The 10960-nt window shown below is 38.1% G+C and overlaps 1 protein-coding gene across 7 annotated transcripts in view; it reads right to left on the minus strand.

Annotated features, from left to right (window-relative positions):
* Window positions 1-10724, minus strand: part of MAPK10 (mitogen-activated protein kinase 10) — a 328152-nt gene extending 317428 nt beyond the window's left edge. For 4 of the 7 annotated variants that reach the window (XM_030819097.1, XM_003265855.3, XM_030819096.1 and 1 more), the window contains exons 1-2: window positions 10161-10724; window positions 5054-5168 (exon numbers count right to left, since the gene is read on the minus strand). The gene's annotated coding sequence lies outside the window, so the exon portion shown is untranslated. Of the gene's footprint in view, window positions 1-5053; window positions 5169-8157; window positions 8237-8600; window positions 9377-10160 lie in introns of those variants that run through there. The other 3 variants (XM_003265856.4, XM_030819093.1, XM_030819094.1) reach the window with 3 other exon arrangements.
* Window positions 10725-10960: the final 236 nt, after the last annotated feature.

Raw genomic sequence — 10960 nt, forward strand, 5'->3', positions numbered from 1 at the left:
GGTAATACAGTGAGGTAGATAATGCACAGGTTACTATGAGAGCACCAAGAATGATTGAATGCTGGATGAAAGGGATCTGAGAGGTTTCCAGATAGAAACCTAAGATAGAATCTTATGAAATCTAAAGTGATTCTGAGCAGTACTCTCAAACTTTAACATGTATTTAAATCCCCTAGGAATCTTGTGAAAATGCAGATTCTTAATCAATGTGTCTGTCTGAGTAGTAGGACATCAGATGTTGCATTTCTATCAGGCTCCAGGAGATGTCCATGCTGCTAGCCCCCAGACCATCATAGAGTCACAAACGTCTTAAAGGATGGAAAGGAGTAAGTAAGGGCTGTGCAGAGTGAATACAGGCAGTATAAACAGCATGAAGTAAATCACAGAGGTAGGAAACACCTGAGTATATGTGATGAGCTTGAAGCACACTGGTGTTTCCAGGCAATTTAAAAGGTCATGAGTGTCTAAAATGGGGATGGATGGGAGTATGACATATCATTTTTTGGTGTGTGTGTGTGTGTGTGTGTGTGTGAGAGAGAGAGAGAGAGAGAGAGAGAGAGAGAGAGAGAGAGAGAGACAGTCTTGCTCTGTCGCCCAGGTTGGAGTACAGTGGCGCAATCTCGGCTCACTGCAACCTCTGCCTCCCATGTTCAAGCAATTCTCCTGCCTCAGCCTCCTGAGTAGCTGGGATTACAGGTGCATGCCACTATGCCCAGCTAATTTTTTTTTTTTTTTTGAGACGGAGTCTCGCTCTGTCGCCCAGACTGGAGTGCAGTGGCATGATCGTGGCTCACTGCAACCTCTGCCTCCCAGGTTCAAGTGATTCTCCTGCCTCAGCCTCTCAAGTAGCTGGGACTACAGGCACCCGCCACCATGCCCGGCTAATTTTTTGTATTTTTAGTAGAGATGGGGTTTCACTGTGTTAGCCAGGATGGTCTTGATCTCCTGACCTCATGATCCGCCTGCCTTGGCCTCCCAAAGTGCTGGGATTACAGGCATGAGCCACCACACCCGACCAATTTTTGTATTTTTAGTAGAGACAGGGTTTCACCATGTTGGCCAGGCTGGTCTCAAACTCCTGACCTCAGCTGATCCACCAGCCTTGACCTCCCAAAGTGCTGGGATTACAAAGGTTTGAGCCACCCACCTGGCCAGAAGTATGGTATGTCTTAAGGAAAAGGGAAGTTATTACATGGATGACAGAGTATATCGAAAATTCTTTAAGTAGGGCAATTATATGGTAACAACTGCAAATCAAATAACAAGTCTGGTGGCTTCACTGGTAGAATAATGGGCAAGAAGATGGTATGCTAGGCTACTTAAACAAACCTGCCAAAGATGATGATGAGGACCTAAATTATGGCAGTAACAACAGATTTAGATGAAAAAAGGGACTGGTCTGAGAAATGGTTAGGAAATAGAATAGGTTGATTGTGTCATCACTTGTTAATTTAAAAATCAGGTGGTTGTTATTTCTTTGCATTTTTTTGCAGGCATCGTATCTATTCTTAACCTGACACTTAGTAGTAACATGTGATCTTGGACAAGCCACTTACCCTCTTTAGCAGTTGCTTCCATATCTTTAAAAAAGAGTGGACATTTGGCCCAAATGAACAGTGTCATTGCTTTAAACCCTAAAATTTATGAGCCTGTGAACTAAATTCATCTCATTGAATTGTAGATTCATAAAATGTATTCTTAGTACCTACTACAATACTGGGACTTTATAAAATGAATTGTTAGTACCTACCATAATACCTGTATTTTATATATATATATATATATATATATATATATATATATATATACACACTCACACACACACACAATATATATGACAATGTATTGTACAATATATGTACAAAGGATGACAATATATCACAACATTAGTCATACAATGTGTGTGTGTACACACACACACACACACACACACACACACACACTGTGTGACAAATATTGAATCTACCTAGCCGACAGGTATTAAAACTTGAGACTTAAAATCCTCCCTCTTTGTTGCCCACCACATTCATTACCAAGTCCAGTTGTTTGCTACATATGCCCTACTGGCAATTCTTTGGTTTATGCACTTATTTTTTTAACCGGATTCCTGCAATAGCACCTTAGATGTTCTCCCTGGTTCCAACCAAATCCCCTTCCAAACACTCTCTGAGAAACTGAAGAATTCTGGAGTCAGAAAGACTTGGGCTTGAATGCTAAGTCCACTGTTCCTTAACTATGTGATTGTCAGCAATTGATTTAACCTCTCTAAACCTTGGTTTCCTTACCTCTAAATTATAGGGATACTAGGAAGATGACCTATTTGTAAAGTACTTACTATAGTGCCTATTACACAGTGAGAACTCAATAAGTGTTAGTTATCATTTTGAAAGACACATCTCAAAAGGATTTGAGCAGGTACTTCACAAAAGAGGAAAATCAAATTACCAAAAAACAAAAACGGAAAGATGCTCTTCTTCATTAGTAATCAGCAAAATGCAAATTAATACTTCTATGAGTACAATTATGTATCTACCTGATTAGCAAAATTTAAGAACTTGTAAATCAAGTGTTGGTGAGGATGTAGAGTTTCTCATATACTGCTGCTGGGAATGTAAATTGATGCAACTGATTGGGGAAAATATTTTGGAATTATTTAGTAAAATTAAAGGTGCACATACCCAAAAACTCAGCAATTCCTTCCCTTGCTATTTATCCTAGAAAAGGGTAAATATCAGAATATATGAGAACTAATATATATAAACATAAAAATGATATTATATTTATATTTATACTAGCATTAAGTAAAATAGATTTAATCCAAATGTTCAACAACAGCAGACTAGGTAAGTAAATATTGGCATATTAACACAGTAGAATACTATACAACAATTTACATGAATCAACTACATGCATGAACACGAAAGAATCTCACTATGTTAGCAAAATAATCAGGCAATTGAGAGTATGCATGCTATAATTCCAAATACATGGAGCTGAAGCATAGGCAGAACTAAGATTCATAGCCTAGAGATGCAGATAGATGGAAAAACTACAAAGAAAAGCAAGGTAATGTGCATAACAAAAGATGGGATAGTAGCTAGCGGTTATCTATGGTGGGGAAGGAAAAGTATGTGATCAGAAAGGGACACATAGGGGTTTGCTGGGAGTCTATTACATCATGTTTGATTTATTTGTTTGATTTGTTTTATGTTGTTTGATTTGTTTACATGATGTTTGATTTATAATTATTCTTTAACCTGTATTTGTTTTATACATTCTTCTATGTGCATGGTATATTTCACAATTAAAAAATAAACTGATTATGTCAATCTCCTACTTAAAATCTTTCAAAAGCTCTTCACTTTGAAACAAAATCCAAACTCCTTAATTTTGTCTAAGAGATCCTTCATGGCACATGTCTTGTATCCCTCTTCAACTTTATCTCTGCCACTACCATTTCTGCTTCAGCATAGTAAATGATACCTAGTATTCCCACACAATCATGCTCTCTCAGGCTTCTGGGTCTGTTAAAAAATGTTCCCACTGTGCACTGCATCCATCCTTCCTCTGGCTATCCTTTTACTGTGCTTAATAGTCCACCAAAAGATCCCTTCCTCTGGGAAGTCTTCCTTGACTAATCTCTACCACATCTGTGTTAGAGTCTCCTCTGATGCACTTCCTTTGGCACTCTAGACTTACCCATGTAATAGCACTTTATAAGTGCCACACTCTTTAGAACACAACTACCTCCATTAATAAGCACATTTTATTATAAGTACCACACTCTTTGGACTGAGGGCTCCTTTAAAGCAAGGACTGTCTTTTGTCTGCCCCAAAAGCTAAACATTTTACCTACATCAGAGATTCTCAATAAGAGTTTGATTAATGAATTAATATTCAGAATGGAGAGAACATGGTATGCTTTCTACATCACTGGGAGTAACACATAATATATTAGGTTCAACCATATAAAATTGTCCTTATTTTAGGTCAAAAATAGTTTATTCTTGGCAATTGCATAAAATTATTTGTAACACTCATTGAATACATGTTAATTAAGCACAGTATAGTGATGCTATTAGATCTGCTTTCTCAATATAATGGTAGACGGATTGTTTTTTATGAATTGTTTTAGAAATTCACTATATGAAATAACTCTAGGATTAATTTCATCAGTCTTCTGCAGTTATAGGCTATGCATTAATTCACAGGGCAGCCTACCTATCTACAGTTATATAAGCAACTAGGCAAATGAAAGAAACATATTGATCTCTAGCTCAAAATAGCTTCTTCTGGAGTCTTATAAGCACCACAATCATACTCTAGTTCTCAAAGATGTTATTTGACAGATTATAACTCGTTCATCTCTGCCAGAATCTATTGATTATTGACTTTGGTGACTATGAAGCATCAAGTATTTGATTTAAAAAGACATTCTACCTGTGTGTGCTGATATTTTTGTAAATTAATAAGTTTTAAAGTCATTCCAACTAGGCAGAGCAACTGGATCTATTTTTAATATTGCTTTGTAAGCAAAAGGATTTGTAGGCTAAAATGCCCATGAATTGAGTTTTATAAAACTGTGATTTCTCTTCTTTCAGAAGAGCTAAATGGTGTGTGTGTGTGTGTGTGTGTGTGTGTGTGTGTTCCTGAAAGAAAACCCTAATTTAGCTCAGAACCAATTTTTCTACTAAAGGAGACGAATCTGTAAAATATAGTACAACGTTGCATATATTAAAAGTCACTTAAAAATAATGGTACCCAACTGTTACTCTGCCACATGAAAATGTTAATTGCAGGTATCATCCATGGTGGTAGTATCATGGTGTTATATGCTGCACCCATGCACCTCAAGACTTTTCATTACTGTATGTGGTATTAGTAGTACCACACCAACTATTAAACTTCTGTTCTATTGATTTTCACTTCTGTAGTCAAAATTATTTGGAGCAGTATTTCTCCAGCTCCATGTACAAAACCATATGCAATATTTAAATTGGCTATATAGATCATAGTTTTCATGCTAAGGAATATTTTTAAATTGGCAACTCACCACAGCTTGTATGGTTTCTCATCTATAGGAAACGGGTCTAATTCAACAGTTTCTTGCATGAGTTGCCATAGTGAAGATCTGAGATGGGCCTGCCGTTGGTGTTTCTCACACTAGCCTGAAAGCAAAGCCGAAAAACAGATGAGTTTGATTTTAAGATTTAAATTTGTATTTAGAAAACCAAAAAGCTGACATCAAAGACAATAAGACAATTGGTTACTGGGTGGGTGAGTGCAGGCAAAGGAAAGAGAACATCTCAAGGTAATTATCTCTATTCATAATTTATTGCAAGCACAAGAACTTTGATGTTATAATACCAGAACAACTATTTTAATATCTGAGCATACACTAAATTAGTAATTCTTATTTCAGTTGATATAATTGGTCTTGTGATATGAATTTGGTTTTCTAATACAAAGCACCCCACTCATCCTCAACTAGAACAGCTCCACTGTTACATAGATTTACATATTCTGCTTTTCATACAAGATTTCATTGGAACAATGGTTACATAGGTACCAGTAAAGGAGGAGAATTTTGAAAACCTCTGAAGTATGCAAAAGAAAGTAAACCTAAGCTGGAGCTCGTCTGAAGAGACCTGTATTTATGTTCTTCTAGTTACAAACCTACTTTTTCACCATTATAGCCTGTTACTTCCCAACATTATATTAGACAAGATTCTTCAGAATATGTGTCAGTCTCCAATATTCTACCCAATGTCAAACCATAAGTTTTTATTTCTAGTTTGGAAAATATGGTCATCATACCCAAAATCGGCCTCCTCTTTACCCTAAGTAAGAGTCTCTTTCCTGCCCAGGTGCTTACAATTACTCCTAGGACTACCATCCTCTCACCATCCCACCACCTCACCCCGACACCCCAGTGTGGCCCCATTGTCACCTGCCACCACTTCAGAGGAAGTGAATTCCTTTCTCCTCTGAATTTCTATTGCACTCATTATCAAAACACTAATATGGGCCCTTGATTTTATACCATCTTTATTGTTATTTAGCCTCATCTTCCCAAATGAGCATAGGTTCCAAATGGCAGAAATTGTGTTACAGTTTCCCAATTTTTTCTACCAAAACACTTAGCAGAGAATGCAGTACATGAGAGATATTCATTCAATGAATATTTGGTGTGTCCCTATTGTGTGCCAAACAGACAAAGTCAGTCCCTGATGCAGATTAAACCTTAGTAGAGAATACAGGTAATACAAGAATAGGCAATTACTATATTATATAACTGCTGTGATGGAGCTTCCACCTACAAACACTGAATAAACATTGCCAAATAAACAGACCTAATCTAAGAGCTTCCCTTCACTATCAATGCTTTCAGATCCTATTTCCAATGTGTAAGAAGAGGACAATTGCTTTAAGCAATCCATTTTCAGAAAGCACATAGGGCACCCAGGCAGGTTAACACAGACAAACAGGAGTCGGTTTTATTTCTATGAAGACAAGTCACTAAGATGAATTTCTAGAACTTTAAAGTCACTGTTGTTTTTGTTTTTCTTCACACACACACACACACACGTGTACAAACACAAGGTAGTGAAAATCCTGTTAATTACTGTGCAGGTCACTGCAAATGCCCAATTGCCTTATAGGGAAGCTTTGCCTTAAACCTGTGTGCAGGGTTTTAGAGCAGCTGTGGTTAGGGATGCTTCTCAGGAGACTGTATTCATTTCTTTTTCCATTGAAAACTTTAATTTCCATTCCTACAAGCATTATTTCCATAAGCCTCAAGGGTTTTATACCTCATAGTCACCAGAGATAAGAACTGTAAGAAAAGCCATAGTGGCTTGATACGGATCCAAAACATCAAATAAACTAGAAAATCCTTTACCAGAAATAGTGTATGTGTGAAGTCTACTTTTTAAACCTAAAATGTTTCTATTTAGTGATTTTCAATATGACCTGATGTCTCCTCTTAAGAGTTTCTACCAAGATTCACAATAAGAAATATAGCTTCTCCCTATTAAATACAGAAAACAAAAGATACGCAAAGCACAGTTTTTTGTATTTTCCCCTTCTTTGCCTTGATCGGCTCATGAGGATAAAATTTACTCAAACTGAAAAATCTTGAGTCAAAACCTTACAACTTTGCTATGCAAACACGTACAGGTAGGTGAATTTCTGAAAAGATGGGCTCCAATTCTAAGTTACATTTTTTAAACAATCAATATGCAGCATGATCTTTTTATCTGAATCAGCAGTACACCGTCTCATCTCAGACTTATGTAATGCAATAAATATATCCAATATGCCAAAGAAGCAAATGGACTTTGTTCTTCTTTACCAGTAAGCATCTCCCCTGCTAGTCTATAGGCCCAACTTTTTCCACAAGTCCTTGGTCCTCAAAAGAAGGTGCAATAATAGATGCATGTGTGGTAGGAGGAAGGCACTCAGCAGTCCTGCAGCAACTAGAGCATTATACTCCATTCTTGTCACTACTGGACACTTCCGTGCCTCTTTCTGCATGATTGTTGCAATGTCCAACCAAAAGCTTAAAAGAGACTGTAAGAGGAAATAGAAAGGGCAATGAAGAAAGAATTTAAGACAACAATGTGTTTGCTTCTCATTCTAGTTGAAGGAAGTCTCTCTTGCTTTGAGTCCTTTATTCTGATAAGCAACCAAGCAATCATTCAATTTGAACACACCAATTCCACTGAAAGTCCTTTGGCTACAAATGTGACCTGAGGCCAGAACTAGAGGATGAAGGGAGAAAATCTATCCCCATATTTAACAAACAAGTAAATACCCAATTTGTCTTTAGCTTTTAGTAACAGTATAAAAAGAATTTATAACTAGGCTTACATCCAAAGAAACAGATTCATTTACATGAAACCACAATAAAACCTTAAAAATATACTTATGCCTTTAAACATGGGAGGTTTTTTTAGATTACTTAGGTTGGGCAAATTTGTTTTGCTTATGATATTCCTGTAGGATATCCTAACAAGGAAAATCTTATTAATTTTCCTATAAATTTAAAATATTTACATTTTATAGCATTGACAATAAATTCTCAGTTCATTCTAACCTTAAAATATATAGCCCATGTACTATGAAACCATTAAATACTAATAGCTGCAGACATACCAGACAATGACAGCAAAAACACACTCAGCCCCTCTGGGATCTGTTCATAAACATCCCCTTCCAGCATGGCAAACACACTCCTCTCAACGGCAGATGCTGTTCTGGGGCGAGCAGGCAGGAAGCTGGAGGCAGCTGATTTTCCCACTCTACATATAATTTCTTACTGCCTCATTATCCAGAATCTTTTTACTGAAACTGTGAGGATTTTTTAAAAACAGGAGCCCCTCAAATTAAAGACACTTTGCAACAGCAGAGGAATGACATGCAAATGAGGAAGAATGAAGACTCTCTAATATTTAAGGTCACACCACCTTTGTCATCTGATTTTCTAGTCCCATTGTAGGGGAGAGAAAACCCAGTTTGCTCCACATAATAAAATAAGCTAATCCAATACTTTATGTCCATTTTAAGAGTGTGATCAAGGTAGAGAAGGAAATACATACCAGAGGCAGCCAAACTGCTACATCCAAAGCATCCAACCCCTAAAATCTAATGGTTCTGAAGTGGAGTCAGAGGCTTGTGATATATTTATATATTTATTTGTTATATATGCTCACCTAAAGTAGAAAATTCACAGAAGCTTCTCTGAGAGAAATGGTCCTTACTGCAACCATTTTAAATATGTTGATAAGCGTTCTGTGAGAGCTTCCAGGGTCCGACAACTAGCAGATGAGGGATAGAAGGAGATATTGGATGTTGTACTGGCAATGCCTGGTGCACTTAACACTCATTTTCCTTCCATCTGAACTGTGGCCTGTCCCATATGACTTAGCCTGCTTCCTTGCAGTTTGTTCATAAAAGTTATCAACATGGCCAGAAGCAGGCAGGGCTGCTGTAAAGACACTGTCAGGCTCTGCACCAAAGGCAGCCCATGTAAACAACCTTGTGATTGCTTCAGAGCCTACTGCTGTGGGATAAGCCATTCTTTTTCTGTGGCTAAATTGCAGTACCCTGGGAAGTTATCTGTTTAAGGGGGTAAAAGCAGAGACTAAGTCTCTAGATTTAAATGTCAGGGGAGGGTGAGAAAAAATATATGGATAGATAGTTTTCTTGTAATATCTATAGCCTGATTTACTTACAGATTTTCCAGTAAATTACATTTACTTTGTTGAAGGCACAAATACATAGATTCTAAGAAATATACTGCCATACTTATTGCTGATTATTTTTTCAAAAGGGCTCTGACATTTGTAGGGGACACAGTATCCCAGCACAGAATACCTGGGAATCTTGCCATGAAAAAAAAAAAAAGCTGCCTGCTATGACTAGAAGATCACTTTCTTAAAGGAACCCCTTACCTATTTGACTGCAGTTCCAATGTTTCCTCTTATCTCTAACCTGACCCCTGTTCTGTGTTCCTCTCCCCAGCTCAGATTTAGCCTAGAGTTGCTCTGCAAGAGTAACACCAATAGTTTTACACCTAATATATATATATATATATATATATATACTGTTCCTTAGTAAAATATATCTTAAAATATTTAAGTTACACTTCTCACAAAAGTAAACATAAATACATACTAAAAGACATTATTTTTAAGGTTTTATGGAACCCATCACATTTTTCAGATATGGAACTAAGGTCAGCACTTCTAACAAGCACAGCTGTTTGGTGTTTTCTTTTTTTTTTTTTTTTTTCCTCTCTCTCTCTCCTTGTGTGTGTGTGTTTCTCTCTCTCTCTCTCTCTCTCTCTTCCCTTCTGTAGCCCTGCATTGGTCTAAAAACCCCTGGTCACAATAAGAATGCTCCCTCCCTCCCTCTGCTACCCCTCACTCCAAACGGAAAGGTTTCAACACGCCCAAGTCTGGGAAGAGATGTTCTGCACAGAGGGAAAAGCTGGTGGCTTCTTGCCTCAAAGCTAGTTCACTTGATTAACCTGCTTTCCACCCCATCTCTCTCGTCTCTTCCATACTCCCTCTCCCGCCCCACCAGGAGCAATCAATAGATATCACCCCACCCTCCAAAAACAGGTTAGAACCCAGAACGAGCAAAGAGCCACCTACCATTCCGTGCCTGAGAACTGCGATCCTGAGCCGGCAGTGTTTGCCCCAGAAATCCTCCCTACTCGTTTTTCATTAACCACATTCCAGACTGTAATATGGAAGAGATTCTTTGGAGATAGGGAGATTGTTTAAAATTAACGATGGACAGGTGATTTCCAAGAAAACCCAATCTTAAACTCACTCAAGCCCCTAGGAATTGAGGGGTGAGGACAAAAAAGGAAATTTGTAAAAATGAAAAAAGAAAAAGGTAAGAATATAGCAAGCACACTCACCCCCATAAAAATAAAACGTGAAGGGGAGGTTAAAGAAAATAGAAGAAGAAGAGTGGCTTGCTGAATCACCCTCTTTCACTGCCTGGAAACCATTGTGCAGCGTGATGCTGCCTGTACCATTGTGGAACCTACCAGAGGAGACGGACAGAGGGCTTGGGGAATGGGGTTGCTATGGCAACCGAAAGGAGCACACATGACGTCAAAGCCCAGAGAGGTCTAGGGAGGGGGATGAGGGGGAAACAGAAAGAGGAAAAGTCTATGTGCAGCTACAGCTACTGTGTTTTCCAGTGAAATGAGGACCAGGCAAATGTAAAGGAATAAGGTTCGTCGACAGCCGACATCAGCAAATCCGACATCAGCAACTACGACATCAAGGCAGCCAGCCTGCACAATCTGAAGAAAAGATCCATTCCATGCAGCTCTGGCCCTTTGCACAGCAGCACGGAGGAACAAATACCAGCAGAGCAAAACACCACTGGAAATGCAACCTCTGCTTTTCAACTATCTCCTGCAGTATCTCTAAACGTC

The sequence above is a fragment of the Nomascus leucogenys genome, chromosome 9 (genome assembly GCF_006542625.1).
Source record: "Nomascus leucogenys isolate Asia chromosome 9, Asia_NLE_v1, whole genome shotgun sequence".
Classification (NCBI taxonomy): domain Eukaryota; kingdom Metazoa; phylum Chordata; class Mammalia; order Primates; family Hylobatidae; genus Nomascus; species Nomascus leucogenys.